Source organism: Crinia signifera, unplaced genomic scaffold (genome assembly GCF_055691185.1).
Source record: "Crinia signifera unplaced genomic scaffold, ASM5569118v1 HAP2_SCAFFOLD_105, whole genome shotgun sequence".
Lineage (NCBI taxonomy): Eukaryota > Metazoa > Chordata > Amphibia > Anura > Myobatrachidae > Crinia > Crinia signifera.
Genome location: NW_028141999.1, coordinates 234,437 through 252,311, shown reverse-complemented (window position 1 = coordinate 252,311; position 17,875 = coordinate 234,437). Strand labels below are relative to the sequence as shown.

The following is a 17,875-nucleotide window of genomic DNA, read 5'->3' as shown; positions in this document are numbered from 1 at the left end:
ACTTTTTCTTTTTATTGCCAGTACAGACATTTGGAAGAGGTCAAACAGACACAATAGCCATCTCCTAAAGACTTACCACACTGTTTAGGCCCAATTCCAACTACTTGTGGCAGCTAAACAGTGTTGAGCCTCTTTAGTAGTTTAATTTAAGACCCCCTGCTAATATCATGTCCTGTAGGTCTTTTTACATTACCAACACATGATTTTTTTCAGTAAGCCAATACAGATAGGAAACTTTTTTATTAGCTTACCTGGTGATAGAAGTAGAAGAGGGCAAAAAAGTGCCTGTATCTCAACTACAGCCATACCACATTGGATAGGCCCAATCTCGTCTGAACTTGGAAGCTAAGCAGTGTTGGGCCTGGTTAGTACTTTGGTGGGAGACCACATGGGAACACCAGGTGCTGTCGGTTTTTTCACATTACAGGCAATTTTTTTTTTATTCTCTAGCTATTTAAATTGGAAACTTTTTATTTTTATTGCCAGTACAGACATTTGGAAGAGGTCAAACAGACACAATAGCCATCACCTAAAGACTTACCACACTGTTTAGGCCCAATTCCAACTGCTTTTGGCAGCTAAACAGTGTTGGTCCCCTTTAGTAGTTTAATTTAAGACTCCCTGCTAATATCATGTCCTGTAGGTCTTTTTACATTACCAACACATGATTTTTTTCAGTAAGCCAATACAGTTAGGAAACTTTTTTATTAGCTTACCTGGTGATAGAAGTAGAAGAGGGCAAAAAAGTGCCTGTATCTCACCTACAGCCATACCACATTGGATAGGCCCAATCTCGTCTGATCTTGGAAGCTAAGCAGTGTTGGGCCTGGTTAGTACTTGGGTGGGAGACCACATGGGAACACCAGGTGCTGTAGGTTTTTTCACATTACAGGCAAATTGTTTTTATTCTCTAGCTATTTAAATTGGAAACTTTTTCTTTTTATTGCCAGTACAGACATTTGGAAGAGGTCAAACAGACACAATAGCCATCACCTAAAGACTTACCACACTGTTTAGGCCCAATTCCAACTGCTTTTGGCAGCTAAACAGTGTTGAGCCTCTTTAGTAGTTTAATTTAAGACCCCCTGCTAATATCATGTCCTGTAGGTCTTTTTACATTACCAACACATGATTTTTTTCAGTAAGCCAATACAGTTAGGAAACTTTTGTATTAGCTTACCTGGTGATAGAAGTAGAAGAGGGCAAAAAAGTGCCTTTAACTCACCTACAGCCATACCACATTGGATAGGCCCAATCTCGTCTGATCTTGGAAGCTAAGCAGTGTTGGGCCTGGTTAGTACTTGGGTGGGAGACCACATGGGAACACCAGGTGCTGTAGGTTTTTTCACATTACTGGCAAATTGTTTTTATTCTCTAGCTATTTAAATTGGAAACTTTTTCTTTTTATTGCCAGCACAGACATTTGGAAGAGGTCAAACAGACACAATAGCCATCACCTAAAGACTTACCACACTGTTTAGGCCCAATTCCAACTGCTTTTGGCAGCTAAACAGTGTTGGGCCTCTTTAGTAGTTTAATTTAAGACCCCCTGCTAATATCATGTCCTGTAGGTCTTTTTACATTACCAACACATGATTTTTTTCAGTAAGCCAATACAGTTAGGAAACTTTTTTATTAGCTTACCTGGTGATAGAAGTAGAAGAGGGCAAAAAAGTGCCTGTATCTCACCTACAGCCATACCACATTGGATAGGCCCAATCTCGTCTGATCTTGGAAGCTAAGCAGTGTTGGGCCTGGTTAGTACTTGGGTGGGAGACCACATGGGAACACCAGGTGCTGTAGGTTTTTTCACATTACAGGCAAATTGTTTTTATTCTCTAGCTATTTAAATTGGAAACTTTTTCTTTTTATTGCCAGTACAGACATTTGGAAGAGGTCAAACAGACACAATAGCCATCACCTAAAGACTTACCACACTGTTTAGGCCCAATTCCAACTGCTTTTGGCAGCTAAACAGTGTTGAGCCTGTTTAGTAGTTTAATTTAAGACCCCCTGCTAATATCATGTCCTGTAGGTCTTTTTACATTACCAACACATGATTTTTTTCAGTAAGCCAATACAGTTAGGAAACTTTTTTATCAGCTTACCTGGTGATAGAAGTAGAAGAGGGCAAAAAAGTGCCTGTATCTCACCTACAGCCATACCACATTGGATAGGCCCAATCTCGTCTGATCTTGGAAGCTAAGCAGTGTTGGGCCTGGTTAGTACTTGGGTGGGAGACCACATGGGAACACCAGGTGCTGTAGGTTTTTTCTCATTACAGGCAAATTGTTTTTATTCTCTAGCTATTTAAATTGGAAACTTTAACTTTTTATTGCCAGTACAGACATTTGGAAGAGGTCAAACAGACACAATAGCCATCACCTAAAGAATTACCACACTGTTTAGGCCCAATTCCAACTGCTTTTGGCAGCTAAACAGTGTTGAGCCTCTTTAGTAGTTTAATTTAAGACCCCCTGCTAATATCATGTCCTGTAGGTCTTTTTACATTACCAACACATGATTTTTTTTAAGTAAGCCAATACAGTTAGGAAACTTTTTTATTAGCTTACCTGGTGATAGAAGTAGAAGAGGGCAAAAAAGTGCTTGTATCTCACCTACAGCCATACCACATTGGATAGGCCCAACCTCGTCTGATCTTGGAAGTTAAGCAGTGTTGGGCCTGGTTAGTACTTGGGTGGGAGACCACATGGGAACACCAGGTGCTGTAGGTTTTTTCACATTACTGGCAAATTGTTTTTATTCTCTAGCTATTTAGATTGGAAACTTTTTCTTTTTATTGCCAGCACAGACATTTGGAAGAGTTCAAACAGACACAATAGCCATCACCTAAAGACTTACCACACTGTTTAGGCCCAATTCCAACTGCTTTTGGCAGCTAAACAGTGTTGAGCCTCTTTAGTAGTTTAATTTAAGACCCCCTGCTAATATCATGTCCTGTAGGTCTTTTTACATTACCAACACATGATTTTTTTCAGTAAGCCAATACAGTTAGGAAACTTTTGTATTAGCTTACCTGGTGATAGAAGTAGAAGAGGGCAAAAAAGTGAATTTAACTCACCTACAGCCATACCACATTGGATAGGCCCAATCTCGTCTGATCTTGGAAGCTAAGCAGTGTTGGGCCTGGTTAGTACTTGGGTGGGAGACCACATGGGAACACCAGGTGCTGTAGGTTTTTTCACATTACTGGCAAATTGTTTTTATTCTCTAGCTATTTATATTGGAAACTTTTTCATTTTATTGCCAGCACAGACATTTGGAAGAGGTCAAACAGACACAATAGCCATCAGCTAAAGACTTACCACACTGTTTAGGCTCAATTCCAACTGCTTTTGGCAGCTAAACAGTATTGAGCCTCTTTTGTAGTTTAATTTAATACCCCCTGCTAATATCATGTCCTGTAGGTCTTTTTACATGACCAACAAATGATTTTTTTCCGTAAGCCAATACAGTTAGGAAACTTTTGTATTAGCTTACCTGGTGATAGAAGTAGAAGAGGGCAAAAAAGTGCCTGTATCTCACCTACAGCCATACCACATTGGATAGGCCCAATCTCGTCTTATCTTGGAAGCTAAGCAGTTTTGGGCCTGGTTAGTACTTGGGTGGGAGACCACATGGGAACACCAGGTGCTGTAGGTTTTTTCACATTACTGGCAAATTGTTTTTATTCTCTAGCTATTTAAATTGGGAACTTTTTCTTTTTATTGCCAGTACAGACATTTGGAAGAGGTCAAACAGACACAATAGCCATCACCTAAAGACTTACCACACTGTTTAGGCCCAATTCCAACTGCTTTTGGCAGCTAAACAGTGTTGAGCCTCTTTAGTAGTTTAATTTAAGACCCCCTGCTAATATCATGTCCTGTAGGTCTTTTTACATTACCAACACATGATTTTTTTCAGTAAGCCAATACAGTTAGGAAACCTTTTTATTAGCTTACCTGGTGATAGAAGTAGAAGAGGGCAAAAAAGTGCCTGTATATCATCTACAGCCATACCACATTGGATAGGCCCAATCTCGTCTGATCTTGGAAGCTAAGCAGTGTTGGGCCTGGTTAGTACTTGGGTGGGAGACCACATGAGAACACCAGGTGCTGTAGGTTTTTTCACATCACAGGCAAATTGTTTTTATTCTCTAGCTATTTAAATTGGAAACTTTTTCTTTTTATTGCCAGTACAGACATTTGGAAGAGGTCAAAAAGACACAATAGACTTCACCTAAAGACTTACCACACTGTTTAGGCCCAATTCCAACTGCTTTTGGCAGCTAAACAGTGTTGAGCCTGTTTAGTAGTTTAATTTAAGACCCCCTGCTAATATCATGTCCTGTAGGTCTTTTTACATTACCAACACATGATTTTTTTTAAGTAAGCCAATACAGTTAGGAAACTTTTTTATTAGCTTACCTGGTGATAAAAGTAGAAGAGGGCAAAAAAGTGCCTGTATCTCACCTACAGCCATACCACATTGGATAGGCCTAATTTCGTCTGATCTTGGAAGCTAAGCAGTGTTGGGCCTGGTTAGTACTTGGGTGGGAGACCACCTGGGAACACCAGGTGCTGTAGGTTTTTTCACATTACTGGCAAATTGTTTTTATTCTCTAGCTATTTAAATTGGAAACTTTTTCTTTTTATTGCCAGCACAGACATTTGGAAGAGGTCAAACAGACACAATAGCCATCACCTAAAGACTTACCACACTGTTTAGGCTCAATTCCAACTGCTTTTGGCAGCTAAACAGTGTTGAGCCTCTTTTGTAGTTTAATTTAAGACCCCCTGCTAATATCATGTCCTGTAGGTCTTTTTACATTACCAACACATGATTTTTTTCAGTAAGCCAATACAGTTAGGAAACGTTTGTATTAGCTTACCTGGTGATAGAAGTAGAAGAGGGCAAAAAAGTGCTTTTAACTCACCTACAGCCATACCACATTGGATAGGCCCAATCTCGTCTGATCTTGGAAGCTAAGCAGTGTTGGGCCTGGTTAGTACTTGGGTGGGAGACCACATGGGAACACCAGGTGCTGTAGGTTTTTTCACATTACTGGAAAATTGTTTTTATTCTCTAGCTATTTAAATTGGAAACTTTTTCTTTTTATTGCCAGTACAGACATTTGGAAGAGGTCAAACAGACACAATAGCCATCACCTAAAGACTTACCACACTGTTTAGGCCCAATTCCAACTGCTTTTGGCAGCTAAACAGTGTTGAGCCTCTTTAGTAGTTTAATTTAAGACCCCCTGCTAATATCATGTCCTGTAGGTCTTTTTACATTACCAACACATGATTTTTTTCAGTAAGCCAATACAGTTAGGAAACGTTTGTATTAGCTTACCTGGTGATAGAAGTAGAAGAGGGCAAAAAAGTGCCTGTATCTCACCTACAGCCATACCACACTGGATAGGCCCAATCTCGTCTGATCTTGGAAGCTAAGCAGTGTTGGGCCTGGTTAGTACTTGGGTGGGAGACCACATGGGAACACCAGGTGCTGTAGGTTTTTTCACATTACAGGCAAATTGTTTTTTTCTCTAGCTATTTAAATTGGAAACTTTTTCTTTTTATTGCCAGTACAGACATTTGGAAGAGGTCAAACAGACACAATAGCCATCACCTAAAGACTTACCACACTGTTTAGGCCCAATTCCAACTGCTTTTGGCAGCTAAACAGTGTTGAGCCTCTTTAGTAGTTTAATTTAAGACCCCCTGCTAATATCATGTCCTGTAGGTCTTTTTACATTACCAACACATGATTTTTTTCAGTAAGCCAATACAGTTAGGAAACTTTTTTATTAGCTTACCTGGTGATAGAAGTAGAAGAGGGCAAAAAAGTGCCTGTATCTCACCTACAGCCATACCACACTGGATAGGCCCAATCTCGTCTGATCTTGGAAGCTAAGCAGTGTTGGGCCTGGTTAGTACTTGGGTGGGAGATCACATGGGAACACCAGGTGCTGTAGGTTTTTTCACATTACAGGCAAATTGTTTTTTTCTCTAGCTATTTAAATTGGAAACTTTTTCTTTTTATTGCCAGTACAGACATTTGGAAGAGGTCAAACAGACACAATAGCCATCACCTAAAGACTTACCACAATGTTTAGGCCCAATTCCAACTGCTTTTGGCAGCTTAACAGTGTTGAGCCTCTTTAGTAGTTTAATTTAAGACCCCCTGCTAATATCATGTCTTGTAGGTCTTTTTACATTACCAACACATGATTTTTTTCAGTAAGCCAATACAGTTAGGAAACTTTTGTATTAGCTTACCTGGTGATAGTAGTAGAAGAGGGCAAAAAAGTGAATTTAACTCACCTACAGCCATACCACATTGGATAGGCCCAATCTCGTCTGATCTTGGAAGCTAAGCAGTGTTGGGCCTGGTTAGTACTTGGGTGGGAGACCACATGGGAACACCAGGTGCTGTAGGTTTTTTCACATTACTGGCAAATTGTTTTTATTCTCTAGCTATTTATATTGGAAACTTTTTCATTTTATTGCCAGCACAGACATTTGGAAGAGGTCAAACAGACACAATAGCCATCAGCTAAAGACTTACCACACTGTTTAGGCTCAATTCCAACTGCTTTTGGCAGCTAAACAGTGTTGAGCCTCTTTTGTAGTTTAATTTAAGACCCCCTGCTAATATCATGTCCTGTAGGTCTTTTTACATGACCAACAAATGATTTTTTTCCGTAAGCCAATACAGTTAGGAAACTTTTGTATTAGCTTACCTGGTGATAGAAGTAGAAGAGGGCAAAAAAGTGCCTGTATCTCACCTACAGCCATACCACATTGGATAGGCCCAATCTCGTCTTATCTTGGAAGCTAAGCAGTTTTGGGCCTGGTTAGTACTTGGGTGGGAGACCACATGGGAACACCAGGTGCTGTAGGTTTTTTCACATTACTGGCAAATTGTTTTTATTCTCTAGCTATTTAAATTGGGAACTTTTTCTTTTTATTGCCAGTACAGACATTTGGAAGAGGTCAAACAGACACAATAGCCATCACCTAAAGACTTACCACACTGTTTAGGCCCAATTCCAACTGCTTTTGGTAGCTAAACAGTGTTGAGCCTCTTTAGTAGTTTAATTTAAGACCCCCTGCTAATATCATGTCCTGTAGGTCTTTTTACATTACCAACACATGATTTTTTTCAGTAAGCCAATACAGTTAGGAAACCTTTTTATTAGCTTACCTGGTGATAGAAGTAGAAGAGGGCAAAAAAGTGCCTGTATATCATCTACAGCCATACCACATTGGATAGGCCTGATCTTGGAAGCTAAGCAGTGTTGGGCCTGGTTAGTACTTGGGTGGGAGACCACATGAGAACACCAGGTGCTGTAGGTTTTTTCACATCACAGGCAAATTGTTTTTATTCTCTAGCTATTTAAATTGGAAACTTTTTCTTTTTATTGCCAGTACAGACATTTGGAAGAGGTCAAACAGACACAATAGCCATCACCTAAAGACTTACCACACTGTTTAGGCCCAATTCCAACTGCTTTTGGCAGCTAAACAGTGTTGAGCCTCTTTAGTAGTTTAATTTAAGACCCCCTGCTAATATCATGTCCTGTAGGTCTTTTTACATTACCAACACATGATTTTTTTTCAGTAAGCCAATACAGTTAGGAAACTTTTTTATTAGCTTACCTGGTGATAGAAGTAGAAGAGGGCAAAAAAGTGCCTGTATCTCACCTACAGCCATACCACACTGGATAGGCCCAATCTCGTCTGATCTTGGAAGCTAAGCAGTGTTGGGTCTGGTTAGTACTTGGGTGGGAGATCACATGGGAACACCAGGTGCTGTAGGTTTTTTCACATTACAGGCAAATTGTTTTTTTCTCTAGCTATTTAAATTGGAAACTTTTTCTTTTTTATTGCCAGTACAGACATTTGGAAGAGGTCAAACAGACACAATAGCCATCACCTAAAGACTTACCACAATGTTTAGGCCCAATTCCAACTGCTTTTGGCAGCTTAACAGTGTTGAGCCTCTTTAGTAGTTTAATTTAAGACCCCCTGCTAATATCATGTCTTGTAGGTCTTTTTACATTACCAACACATGATTTTTTTCAGTAAGCCAATACAGTTAGGAAACTTTTGTATTAGCTTACCTGGTGATAGTAGTAGAAGAGGGCAAAAAAGTGAATTTAACTCACCTACAGCCATACCACATTGGATAGGCCCAATCTCGTCTGATCTTGGAAGCTAAGCAGTGTTGGGCCTGGTTAGTACTTGGGTGGGAGACCACCTGGGAACACCAGGTGCTGTAGGTTTTTTCACATTACTGGAAAATTGTTTTTATTCTCTAGCTATTTAAATTGGAAACTTTTTCTTTTTATTGCCAGTACAGACATTTGGAAGAGGTCAAACAGACACAATAGCCATCACCTAAAGACTTACCACACTGTTTAGGCCCAATTCCAACTGCTTTTGGCAGCTAAACAGTGTTGAGCCTCTTTAGTAGTTTAATTTAAGACCCCCTGCTAATATCATGTCCTGTAGGTCTTTTTACATTACCAACACATGATTTTTTTCAGTAAGCCAATACAGTTAGGAAACGTTTGTATTAGCTTACCTGGTGATAGAAGTAGAAGAGGGCAAAAAAGTGCCTGTATCTCACCTACAGCCATACCACACTGGATAGGCCCAATCTCGTCTGATCTTGGAAGCTAAGCAGTGTTGGGCCTGGTTAGTACTTGGGTGGGAGACCACATGGGAACACCAGGTGCTGTAGGTTTTTTCACATTACAGGCAAATTGTTTTTTTCTCTAGCTATTTAAATTGGAAACTTTTTCTTTTTATTGCCAGTACAGACATTTGGAAGAGGTCAAACAGACACAATAGCCATCACCTAAAGACTTACCACACTGTTTAGGCCCAATTCCAACTGCTTTTGGCAGCTAAACAGTGTTGAGCCTCTTTAGTAGTTTAATTTAAGACCCCCTGCTAATATCATGTCCTGTAGGTCTTTTTACATTACCAACACATGATTTTTTTCAGTAAGCCAATACAGTTAGGAAACTTTTTTATTAGCTTACCTGGTGATAGAAGTAGAAGAGGGCAAAAAAGTGCCTGTATCTCACCTACAGCCATACCACACTGGATAGGCCCAATCTCGTCTGATCTTGGAAGCTAAGCAGTGTTGGGCCTGGTTAGTACTTGGGTGGGAGATCACATGGGAACACCAGGTGCTGTAGGTTTTTTCACATTACAGGCAAATTGTTTTTTTCTCTAGCTATTTAAATTGGAAACTTTTTCTTTTTATTGCCAGTACAGACATTTGGAAGAGGTCAAACAGACACAATAGCCATCACCTAAAGACTTACCACAATGTTTAGGCCCAATTCCAACTGCTTTTGGCAGCTTAACAGTGTTGAGCCTCTTTAGTAGTTTAATTTAAGACCCCCTGCTAATATCATGTCTTGTAGGTCTTTTTACATTACCAACACATGATTTTTTTCAGTAAGCCAATACAGTTAGGAAACTTTTGTATTAGCTTACCTGGTGATAGTAGTAGAAGAGGGCAAAAAAGTGAATTTAACTCACCTACAGCCATACCACATTGGATAGGCCCAATCTCGTCTGATCTTGGAAGCTAAGCAGTGTTGGGCCTGGTTAGTACTTGGGTGGGAGACCACATGGGAACACCAGGTGCTGTAGGTTTTTTCACATTACTGGCAAATTGTTTTTATTCTCTAGCTATTTATATTGGAAACTTTTTCATTTTATTGCCAGCACAGACATTTGGAAGAGGTCAAACAGACACAATAGCCATCAGCTAAAGACTTACCACACTGTTTAGGCTCAATTCCAACTGCTTTTGGCAGCTAAACAGTGTTGAGCCTCTTTTGTAGTTTAATTTAAGACCCCCTGCTAATATCATGTCCTGTAGGTCTTTTTACATGACCAACAAATGATTTTTTTCCGTAAGCCAATACAGTTAGGAAACTTTTGTATTAGCTTACCTGGTGATAGAAGTAGAAGAGGGCAAAAAAGTGCCTGTATCTCACCTACAGCCATACCACATTGGATAGGCCCAATCTCGTCTTATCTTGGAAGCTAAGCAGTTTTGGGCCTGGTTAGTACTTGGGTGGGAGACCACATGGGAACACCAGGTGCTGTAGGTTTTTTCACATTACTGGCAAATTGTTTTTATTCTCTAGCTATTTAAATTGGGAACTTTTTCTTTTTATTGCCAGTACAGACATTTGGAAGAGGTCAAACAGACACAATAGCCATCACCTAAAGACTTACCACACTGTTTAGGCCCAATTCCAACTGCTTTTGGCAGCTAAACAGTGTTGAGCCTCTTTAGTAGTTTAATTTAAGACCCCCTGCTAATATCATGTCCTGTAGGTCTTTTTACATTACCAACACATGATTTTTTTCAGTAAGCCAATACAGTTAGGAAACCTTTTTATTAGCTTACCTGGTGATAGAAGTAGAAGAGGGCAAAAAAGTGCCTGTATATCATCTACAGCCATACCACATTGGATAGGCCTGATCTTGGAAGCTAAGCAGTGTTGGGCCTGGTTAGTACTTGGGTGGGAGACCACATGAGAACACCAGGTGCTGTAGGTTTTTTCACATCACAGGCAAATTGTTTTTATTCTCTAGCTATTTAAATTGGAAACTTTTTCTTTTTATTGCCAGTACAGACATTTGGAAGAGGTCAAACAGACACAATAGCCATCACCTAAAGACTTACCACACTGTTTAGGCCCAATTCCAACTGCTTTTGGCAGCTAAACAGTGTTGAGCCTCTTTAGTAGTTTAATTTAAGACCCCCTGCTAATATCATGTCCTGTAGGTCTTTTTACATTACCAACACATGATTTTTTTCAGTAAGCCAATACAGTTAGGAAACTTTTTTATTAGCTTACCTGGTGATAGAAGTAGAAGAGGGCAAAAAAGTGCCTGTATCTCACCTACAGCCATACCACACTGGATAGGCCCAATCTCGTCTGATCTTGGAAGCTAAGCAGTGTTGGGTCTGGTTAGTACTTGGGTGGGAGATCACATGGGAACACCAGGTGCTGTAGGTTTTTTCACATTACAGGCAAATTGTTTTTTTCTCTAGCTATTTAAATTGGAAACTTTTTCTTTTTTATTGCCAGTACAGACATTTGGAAGAGGTCAAACAGACACAATAGCCATCACCTAAAGACTTACCACAATGTTTAGGCCCAATTCCAACTGCTTTTGGCAGCTTAACAGTGTTGAGCCTCTTTAGTAGTTTAATTTAAGACCCCCTGCTAATATCATGTCTTGTAGGTCTTTTTACATTACCAACACATGATTTTTTTCAGTAAGCCAATACAGTTAGGAAACTTTTGTATTAGCTTACCTGGTGATAGTAGTAGAAGAGGGCAAAAAAGTGAATTTAACTCACCTACAGCCATACCACATTGGATAGGCCCAATCTCGTCTGATCTTGGAAGCTAAGCAGTGTTGGGCCTGGTTAGTACTTGGGTGGGAGACCACATGGGAACACCAGGTGCTGTAGGTTTTTTCACATTACTGGCAAATTGTTTTTATTCTCTAGCTATTTATATTGGAAACTTTTTCATTTTATTGCCAGCACAGACATTTGGAAGAGGTCAAACAGACACAATAGCCATCAGCTAAAGACTTACCACACTGTTTAGGCTCAATTCCAACTGCTTTTGGCAGCTAAACAGTGTTGAGCCTCTTTTGTAGTTTAATTTAAGACCCCCTGCTAATATCATGTCCTGTAGGTCTTTTTACATGACCAACAAATGATTTTTTTCCGTAAGCCAATACAGTTAGGAAACTTTTGTATTAGCTTACCTGGTGATAGAAGTAGAAGAGGGCAAAAAAGTGCCTGTATCTCACCTACAGCCATACCACATTGGATAGGCCCAATCTCGTCTTATCTTGGAAGCTAAGCAGTTTTGGGCCTGGTTAGTACTTGGGTGGGAGACCACATGGGAACACCAGGTGCTGTAGGTTTTTTCACAGTACTGGCAAATTGTTTTTATTCTCTAGCTATTTAAATTGGGAACTTTTTCTTTTTATTGCCAGTACAGACATTTGGAAGAGGTCAAACAGACACAATAGCCATCACCTAAAGACTTACCACACTGTTTAGGCCCAATTCCAACTGCTTTTGGCAGCTAAACAGTGTTGAGCCTCTTTAGTAGTTTAATTTAAGACCCCCTGCTAATATCATGTCCTGTAGGTCTTTTTACATTACCAACACATGATTTTTTTCAGTAAGCCAATACAGTTAGGAAACCTTTTTATTAGCTTACCTGGTGATAGAAGTAGAAGAGGGCAAAAAAGTGCCTGTATATCATCTACAGCCATACCACATTGGATAGGCCCAATCTCGTCTGATCTTGGAAGCTAAGCAGTGTTGGGCCTGGTTAGTACTTGGGTGGGAGACCACATGAGAACACCAGGTGCTGTAGGTTTTTTCACATCACAGGCAAATTGTTTTTATTCTCTAGCTATTTAAATTGGAAACTTTTTCTTTTTATTGCCAGTACAGACATTTGGAAGAGGTCAAACAGACACAATAGACTTCACCTAAAGACTTACCACACTGTTTAGGCCCAATTCCAACTGCTTTTGGCAGCTAAACAGTGTTGAGTCTCTTTAGTAGTTTAATTTAAGACCCCCTGCTAATATCATGTCCTGTAGGTCTTTTTACATTACCAACACATGATTTTTTTTAAGTAAGCCAATACAGTTAGGAAACTTTTTTATTAGCTTACCTGGTGATAAAAGTAGAAGAGGGCAAAAAAGTGCCTGTATCTCACCTCTAGCCATACTACATTGGATAGGCCTAATTTCGTCTGATCTTGGAAGCTAAGCAGTGTTGGGCCTGGTTAGTACTTGGGTGGGAGACCACCTGGGAACACCAGGTGCTGTAGGTTTTTTCACATTACTGTCAAATTGTTTTTATTCTCTAGCTATTTAAATTGGAAACTTTTTCTTTTTATTGCCAGCACAGACATTTGGAAGAGGTCAAACAGACACAATAGCCATCACCTAAAGACTTACCACACTGTTTAGGCTCAATTCCAACTGCTTTTGGCAGCTAAACAGTGTTGAGCCTCTTTTGTAGTTTAATTTAAGACCCCCTGCTAATATCATGTCCTGTAGGTCTTTTTACATTACCAACACATGATTTTTTTCAGTAAGCCAATACAGTTAGGAAACGTTTGTATTAGCTTACCTGGTGATAGAAGTAGAAGAGGGCAAAAAAGTGCTTTTAACTCACCTACAGCCATACCACATTGGATAGGCCCAATCTCGTCTGATCTTGGAAGCTAAGCAGTGTTGGGCCTGGTTAGTACTTGGGTGGGAGACCACATGGGAACACCAGGTGCTGTAGGTTTTTTCACATTACTGGAAAATTGTTTTTATTCTCTAGCTATTTAAATTGGAAACTTTTTCTTTTTATTGCCAGTACAGACATTTGGAAGAGGTCAAACAGACACAATAGCCATCACCTAAAGACTTACCACACTGTTTAGGCCCAATTCCAACTGCTTTTGGCAGCTAAACAGTGTTGAGCCTCTTTAGTAGTTTAATTTAAGACCCCCTGCTAATATCATGTCCTGTAGGTCTTTTTACATTACCAACACATGATTTTTTTTCAGTAAGCCAATACAGTTAGGAAACTTTTTTATTAGCTTACCTGGTGATAGAAGTAGAAGAGGGCAAAAAAGTGCCTGTATCTCACCTACAGCCATACCACATTGGATAGGCCCAATCTCGTCTGATCTTGGAAGCTAAGCAGTGTTGGGCCTGGTTAGTACTTGGGTGGGAGACCACATGGGAACACCAGGTGCTGTAGGTTTTTTCACATTACAGGCAAATTGTTTTTTTCTCTAGCTATTTAAATTGGAAACTTTTTCTTTTTATTGCCAGTACAGACATTTGGAAGAGGTCAAAAAGACACAATAGCCATCACCTAAAGACTTACCACAATGTTTAGGCCCAATTCCAACTGCTTTTGGCAGCTTAACAGTGTTGAGCCTCTTTTGTAGTTTAATTTAAGACCCCCTGCTAATATCATGTCCTGTAGGTCTTTTTACATTACCAACACATGATTTTTTTCAGTAAGCCAATACAGTTAGGAAACGTTTGTATTAGCTTACCTGGTGATAGAAGTAGAAGAGGGCAAAAAAGTGCTTTTAACTCACCTACAGCCATACCACATTGGATAGGCCCAATCTCGTCTTATCTTGGAAGCTAAGCAGTTTTGGGCCTGGTTAGTACTTGGGTGGGAGACCACATGGGAACACCAAGTGCTGTAGGTTTTTTCACATTACTGGCAAATTGTTTTTATTCTCTAGCTATTTAAATTGGGAACTTTTTCTTTTTATTGCCAGTACAGACATTTGGAAGAGGTCAAACAGACACAATAGCCATCACCTAAAGACTTACCACACTTTTTAGGCCCAATTCCAACTGCTTTTGGCAGCTAAACAGTGTTGAGCCTCTTTAGTAGTTTAATTTAAGACCCCCTGCTAATATCATGTCCTGTAGGTCTTTTTACATTACCAACACATGATTTTTTTCAGTAAGCCAATACAGTTAGGAAACCTTTTTATTAGCTTACCTGGTGAAAGAAGTAGAAGAGGGCAAAAAAGTGCCTGTATATCATCTACAGCCATACCACATTGGATAGGCCCAATCTCGTCTGATCTTGGAAGCTAAGCTTTGTTGAGCCTGGTTAGTACTTGGGTGGGAGACCACATGAGAACACCAGGTGCTGTAGGTTTTTTCACATCACAGGCAAATTGTTTTTATTCTCTAGCTATTTAAATTGGAAACTTTTTCTTTTTATTGCCAGTACAGACATTTGGAAGAGGTCAAAAAGACACAATAGACTTCACCTAAAGACTTACCACACTGTTTAGGCCCAATTCCAACTGCTTTTGGCAGCTAAACAGTGTTGAGCCTGTTTAGTAGTTTAATTTAAGACCCCCTGCTAATATCATGTCCTGTAGGTCTTTTTACATTACCAACACATGATTTTTTTTAAGTAAGCCAATACAGTTAGGAAACTTTTTTATTAGCTTACCTGGTGATAAAAGTAGAAGAGGGCAAAAAAGTGCCTGTATCTCACCTACAGCCATACCACATTGGATAGGCCTAATTTCGTCTGATCTTGGAAGCTAAGCAGTGTTGGGCCTGGTTAGTACTTGGGTGGGAGACCACCTGGGAACACCAGGTGCTGTAGGTTTTTTCACATTACTGGCAAATTGTTTTTATTCTCTAGCTATTTAAATTGGAAACTTTTTCTTTTTATTGCCAGCACAGACATTTGGAAGAGGTCAAACAGACACAATAGCCATCACCTAAAGACTTACCGCACTGTTTAGGCTCAATTCCAACTGCTTTTGGCAGCTAAACAGTGTTGAGCCTCTTTTGTAGTTTAATTTAAGACCCCCTGCTAATATCATGTCCTGTAGGTCTTTTTACATTACCAACACATGATTTTTTTCAGTAAGCCAATACAGTTAGGAAACGTTTGTATTAGCTTACCTGGTGATAGAAGTAGAAGAGGGCAAAAAAGTGCTTTTAACTCACCTACAGCCATACCACATTGGATAGGCCCAATCTCGTCTGATCTTGGAAGCTAAGCAGTGTTGGGCCTGGTTAGTACTTGGGTGGGAGACCACATGGGAACACCAGGTGCTGTAGGTTTTTTCACATTACTGGAAAATTGTTTTTATTTTCTAGCTATTTAAATTGGAAACTTTTTCTTTTTATTGCCAGTACAGACATTTGGAAGAGGTCAAACAGACACAATAGCCATCACCTAAAGACTTACCACACTGTTTAGGCCCAATTCCAACTGCTTTTGGCAGCTTAACAGTGTTGAGCCTCTTTAGTAGTTTAATTTAAGACCCCCTGCTAATATCATGTCCTGTAGGTCTTTTTACATTACCAACACATGATTTTTTTCAGTAAGCCAATACAGTTAGGAAACTTTTGTATTAGCTTACCTGGTGATAGAAGTAGAAGAGGGCAAAAAAGTGAATTTAACTCACCTACAGCCATACCACATTGGATAGGCCCAATATCGTCTGATCTTGGAAGCTAAGCAGTGTTGGGCCTGGTTAGTACTTGGGTAGGAGACCACATGGGAACACCAGGTGCTGTAGGTTTTTTCACATTACTGGCAAATTGTTTTTATTCTCTAGCTATTTATATTGGAAACTTTTTCATTTTATTGCCAGCACAGACATTTGGAAGAGGTCAAACAGACACAATAGCCATCAGCTAAAGACTTACCACACTGTTTAGGCTCAATTCCAACTGCTTTTGGCAGTTAAACAGTGTTGAGCCTCTTTTGTAGTTTAATTTAAGACCCCCTGCTAATATCATGTCCTGTAGGTCTTTTTACATTACCAACACATGATTTTTTTCAGTAAGCCAATACAGTTAGGAAACTTTTTTATTAGCTTACCTGGTGATAGAAGTAGAAGAGGGCAAAAAAGTGCCTGTATCTCACCTACAGCCATACCACATTGGATAGGCCCAATCTTGTCTGATCTTGGAAGCTAAGCAGTGTTGGGCCTGGTTAGTACTTGGGTGGGAGACCACATGGGAACACCAGGTGCTGTAGGTTTTTTCACATTACAGGCAAATTGTTTTTATTCTCTAGCTATTTAAATTGGAAACTTTTTCTTTTTATTGCCAGTACAGACATTTGGAAGAGGTCAAACAGACACAATAGCCATCTCCTAAAGACTTACCACACTGTTTAGGCCCAATTCCAACTACTTTTGGCAGCTAAACAGTGTTGAGCCTCTTTAGTAGTTTAATTTAAGACCCCCTGCTAATATCATGTCCTGTAGGTCTTTTTACATTACCAACACATGATTTTTTTCAGTAAGCCAATACAGTTAGGAAACTTTTTTATTAGCTTACCTGGTGATAGAAGTAGAAGAGGGCAAAAAAGTGAATATAACTCACCTACAGCCATACCACATTGGATAGGCCCAATCTCGTCTGATCTTGGAAGCTAAGCAGTGTTGGGCCTGGTTAGTACTTGGGTGGGAGACCAAATGGGAACACCAGGTGCTGTAGGTTTTTTCACATCACTGGCAAATTGTTTTTATTCTATAGCTATTTATATTGGAAACTTTTTCATTTTATTGCCAGCACAGAGATTTGGAAGAAGTCAAACAGACACAATAGCCATCAGCTAAAGACTTACCACACTGTTTAGGCTCAATTCCAACTGCTTTTGGCAGCTAAACAGTGTTGAGCCTCTATTGTAGTTTAATTTAAGACCCCCTGCTAATATCATGTCCTGTAGGTCTTTTTACATTACCAACACATGATTTTTTTCCGTAAGCCAATACAGTTAGGGAACTTTTGTATTAGCTTACCTGGTGATAGAAGTAGAAGAGGGCAAAAAAGTGCCTGTATTTCACCTACAGCCATACCACATTGGATAGGCCCAATCTCGTCTGATCTTGGAAGCTAAGCAGTTTTGGGCCTGGTTAGTACTTGGGTGGGAGACCACATGGGAACACCAGGTGCTGTAGGTTTTTTCACATTACTGGCAAATTGTTTTTATTCTCTAGCTATTTAAATTGGGAACTTTTTCTTTTTATTGCCAGTACAGACATTTGGAAGAGGTCAAACAGACACAATAGCCATCACCTAAAGACTTACCACACTGTTTAGGCCCAATTCCAACTGCTTTTGGCAGCTAAACAGTGTTGAGCCTCTTTAGTAGTTTAATTTAAGACCCCCTGCTAATATCATGTCCTGTAGGTCTTTTTACATTACCAACACATGATTTTTTTCAGTAAGCCAATACAGTTAGGAAACTTTTTTATTAGCTTACCTGGTGATAG

General features: G+C 39.7%; 28 non-coding genes and 10 pseudogenes across 28 annotated transcripts; all 38 read left to right on the top strand.

Moving 5' to 3' along the window:
• Window positions 1-294: 294 nt before the first annotated feature.
• LOC146051963 (5S ribosomal RNA) lies at window positions 295-413 on the top strand. Its single transcript, XR_014467133.1, has one exon. It is a non-coding gene; the product is annotated as a 5S ribosomal RNA (ribosomal RNA).
• Window positions 414-759: 346 nt separating this feature from the next.
• LOC146051712 (5S ribosomal RNA) lies at window positions 760-878 on the top strand. Its single transcript, XR_014466906.1, has one exon. It is a non-coding gene; the product is annotated as a 5S ribosomal RNA (ribosomal RNA).
• Window positions 879-1,223: 345 nt separating this feature from the next.
• On the top strand, window positions 1,224-1,342 carry LOC146051710 (5S ribosomal RNA). Its single transcript, XR_014466904.1, has one exon. It is a non-coding gene; the product is annotated as a 5S ribosomal RNA (ribosomal RNA).
• Window positions 1,343-1,687: 345 nt separating this feature from the next.
• Window positions 1,688-1,806, top strand: LOC146051709 (5S ribosomal RNA). Its single transcript, XR_014466903.1, has one exon. It is a non-coding gene; the product is annotated as a 5S ribosomal RNA (ribosomal RNA).
• Window positions 1,807-2,151: 345 nt separating this feature from the next.
• On the top strand, window positions 2,152-2,270 carry LOC146051707 (5S ribosomal RNA). The gene has a single exon (XR_014466902.1). It is a non-coding gene; the product is annotated as a 5S ribosomal RNA (ribosomal RNA).
• Window positions 2,271-2,616: 346 nt separating this feature from the next.
• LOC146051822 (5S ribosomal RNA) lies at window positions 2,617-2,735 on the top strand. Its single transcript, XR_014467006.1, has one exon. It is a non-coding gene; the product is annotated as a 5S ribosomal RNA (ribosomal RNA).
• Window positions 2,736-3,080: 345 nt separating this feature from the next.
• LOC146051706 (5S ribosomal RNA) lies at window positions 3,081-3,199 on the top strand. The gene has a single exon (XR_014466901.1). It is a non-coding gene; the product is annotated as a 5S ribosomal RNA (ribosomal RNA).
• Window positions 3,200-3,544: 345 nt separating this feature from the next.
• LOC146052076 (5S ribosomal RNA) lies at window positions 3,545-3,663 on the top strand (annotated as a pseudogene).
• A 345-nt stretch (window positions 3,664-4,008) lies between these two features.
• On the top strand, window positions 4,009-4,127 carry LOC146051788 (5S ribosomal RNA). Its single transcript, XR_014466975.1, has one exon. It is a non-coding gene; the product is annotated as a 5S ribosomal RNA (ribosomal RNA).
• Window positions 4,128-4,473: 346 nt separating this feature from the next.
• Window positions 4,474-4,592, top strand: LOC146051931 (5S ribosomal RNA). The gene has a single exon (XR_014467104.1). It is a non-coding gene; the product is annotated as a 5S ribosomal RNA (ribosomal RNA).
• Window positions 4,593-4,937: 345 nt separating this feature from the next.
• LOC146051705 (5S ribosomal RNA) lies at window positions 4,938-5,056 on the top strand. The gene has a single exon (XR_014466900.1). It is a non-coding gene; the product is annotated as a 5S ribosomal RNA (ribosomal RNA).
• Window positions 5,057-5,401: 345 nt separating this feature from the next.
• LOC146052130 (5S ribosomal RNA) lies at window positions 5,402-5,520 on the top strand. The gene has a single exon (XR_014467193.1). It is a non-coding gene; the product is annotated as a 5S ribosomal RNA (ribosomal RNA).
• A 344-nt stretch (window positions 5,521-5,864) lies between these two features.
• LOC146051755 (5S ribosomal RNA) lies at window positions 5,865-5,983 on the top strand. The gene has a single exon (XR_014466945.1). It is a non-coding gene; the product is annotated as a 5S ribosomal RNA (ribosomal RNA).
• Window positions 5,984-6,327: 344 nt separating this feature from the next.
• LOC146051704 (5S ribosomal RNA) lies at window positions 6,328-6,446 on the top strand. The gene has a single exon (XR_014466899.1). It is a non-coding gene; the product is annotated as a 5S ribosomal RNA (ribosomal RNA).
• A 345-nt stretch (window positions 6,447-6,791) lies between these two features.
• Window positions 6,792-6,910, top strand: LOC146052075 (5S ribosomal RNA; annotated as a pseudogene).
• Window positions 6,911-7,255: 345 nt separating this feature from the next.
• LOC146052102 (5S ribosomal RNA) lies at window positions 7,256-7,364 on the top strand (annotated as a pseudogene).
• Window positions 7,365-7,710: 346 nt separating this feature from the next.
• On the top strand, window positions 7,711-7,829 carry LOC146051925 (5S ribosomal RNA). Its single transcript, XR_014467099.1, has one exon. It is a non-coding gene; the product is annotated as a 5S ribosomal RNA (ribosomal RNA).
• Window positions 7,830-8,174: 345 nt separating this feature from the next.
• Window positions 8,175-8,293, top strand: LOC146051772 (5S ribosomal RNA). Its single transcript, XR_014466961.1, has one exon. It is a non-coding gene; the product is annotated as a 5S ribosomal RNA (ribosomal RNA).
• Window positions 8,294-8,638: 345 nt separating this feature from the next.
• Window positions 8,639-8,757, top strand: LOC146052011 (5S ribosomal RNA). The gene has a single exon (XR_014467177.1). It is a non-coding gene; the product is annotated as a 5S ribosomal RNA (ribosomal RNA).
• A 344-nt stretch (window positions 8,758-9,101) lies between these two features.
• LOC146051754 (5S ribosomal RNA) lies at window positions 9,102-9,220 on the top strand. Its single transcript, XR_014466944.1, has one exon. It is a non-coding gene; the product is annotated as a 5S ribosomal RNA (ribosomal RNA).
• Window positions 9,221-9,564: 344 nt separating this feature from the next.
• On the top strand, window positions 9,565-9,683 carry LOC146051703 (5S ribosomal RNA). The gene has a single exon (XR_014466898.1). It is a non-coding gene; the product is annotated as a 5S ribosomal RNA (ribosomal RNA).
• Window positions 9,684-10,028: 345 nt separating this feature from the next.
• LOC146052074 (5S ribosomal RNA) lies at window positions 10,029-10,147 on the top strand (annotated as a pseudogene).
• A 345-nt stretch (window positions 10,148-10,492) lies between these two features.
• LOC146052101 (5S ribosomal RNA) lies at window positions 10,493-10,601 on the top strand (annotated as a pseudogene).
• A 345-nt stretch (window positions 10,602-10,946) lies between these two features.
• Window positions 10,947-11,065, top strand: LOC146051924 (5S ribosomal RNA). Its single transcript, XR_014467098.1, has one exon. It is a non-coding gene; the product is annotated as a 5S ribosomal RNA (ribosomal RNA).
• A 345-nt stretch (window positions 11,066-11,410) lies between these two features.
• Window positions 11,411-11,529, top strand: LOC146051702 (5S ribosomal RNA). Its single transcript, XR_014466897.1, has one exon. It is a non-coding gene; the product is annotated as a 5S ribosomal RNA (ribosomal RNA).
• A 345-nt stretch (window positions 11,530-11,874) lies between these two features.
• LOC146052073 (5S ribosomal RNA) lies at window positions 11,875-11,993 on the top strand (annotated as a pseudogene).
• Window positions 11,994-12,338: 345 nt separating this feature from the next.
• LOC146051787 (5S ribosomal RNA) lies at window positions 12,339-12,457 on the top strand. Its single transcript, XR_014466974.1, has one exon. It is a non-coding gene; the product is annotated as a 5S ribosomal RNA (ribosomal RNA).
• A 346-nt stretch (window positions 12,458-12,803) lies between these two features.
• On the top strand, window positions 12,804-12,922 carry LOC146052085 (5S ribosomal RNA; annotated as a pseudogene).
• A 345-nt stretch (window positions 12,923-13,267) lies between these two features.
• Window positions 13,268-13,386, top strand: LOC146051701 (5S ribosomal RNA). Its single transcript, XR_014466896.1, has one exon. It is a non-coding gene; the product is annotated as a 5S ribosomal RNA (ribosomal RNA).
• A 346-nt stretch (window positions 13,387-13,732) lies between these two features.
• LOC146051700 (5S ribosomal RNA) lies at window positions 13,733-13,851 on the top strand. Its single transcript, XR_014466895.1, has one exon. It is a non-coding gene; the product is annotated as a 5S ribosomal RNA (ribosomal RNA).
• Window positions 13,852-14,195: 344 nt separating this feature from the next.
• On the top strand, window positions 14,196-14,314 carry LOC146052093 (5S ribosomal RNA; annotated as a pseudogene).
• A 345-nt stretch (window positions 14,315-14,659) lies between these two features.
• Window positions 14,660-14,778, top strand: LOC146052060 (5S ribosomal RNA; annotated as a pseudogene).
• Window positions 14,779-15,124: 346 nt separating this feature from the next.
• Window positions 15,125-15,243, top strand: LOC146051930 (5S ribosomal RNA). Its single transcript, XR_014467103.1, has one exon. It is a non-coding gene; the product is annotated as a 5S ribosomal RNA (ribosomal RNA).
• A 345-nt stretch (window positions 15,244-15,588) lies between these two features.
• Window positions 15,589-15,707, top strand: LOC146051698 (5S ribosomal RNA). The gene has a single exon (XR_014466893.1). It is a non-coding gene; the product is annotated as a 5S ribosomal RNA (ribosomal RNA).
• A 345-nt stretch (window positions 15,708-16,052) lies between these two features.
• LOC146052053 (5S ribosomal RNA) lies at window positions 16,053-16,171 on the top strand (annotated as a pseudogene).
• A 345-nt stretch (window positions 16,172-16,516) lies between these two features.
• LOC146051914 (5S ribosomal RNA) lies at window positions 16,517-16,635 on the top strand. Its single transcript, XR_014467089.1, has one exon. It is a non-coding gene; the product is annotated as a 5S ribosomal RNA (ribosomal RNA).
• Window positions 16,636-16,980: 345 nt separating this feature from the next.
• On the top strand, window positions 16,981-17,099 carry LOC146051804 (5S ribosomal RNA). The gene has a single exon (XR_014466990.1). It is a non-coding gene; the product is annotated as a 5S ribosomal RNA (ribosomal RNA).
• A 345-nt stretch (window positions 17,100-17,444) lies between these two features.
• On the top strand, window positions 17,445-17,563 carry LOC146051922 (5S ribosomal RNA). The gene has a single exon (XR_014467096.1). It is a non-coding gene; the product is annotated as a 5S ribosomal RNA (ribosomal RNA).
• The last annotated feature ends 312 nt before the right edge of the window (window positions 17,564-17,875 follow it).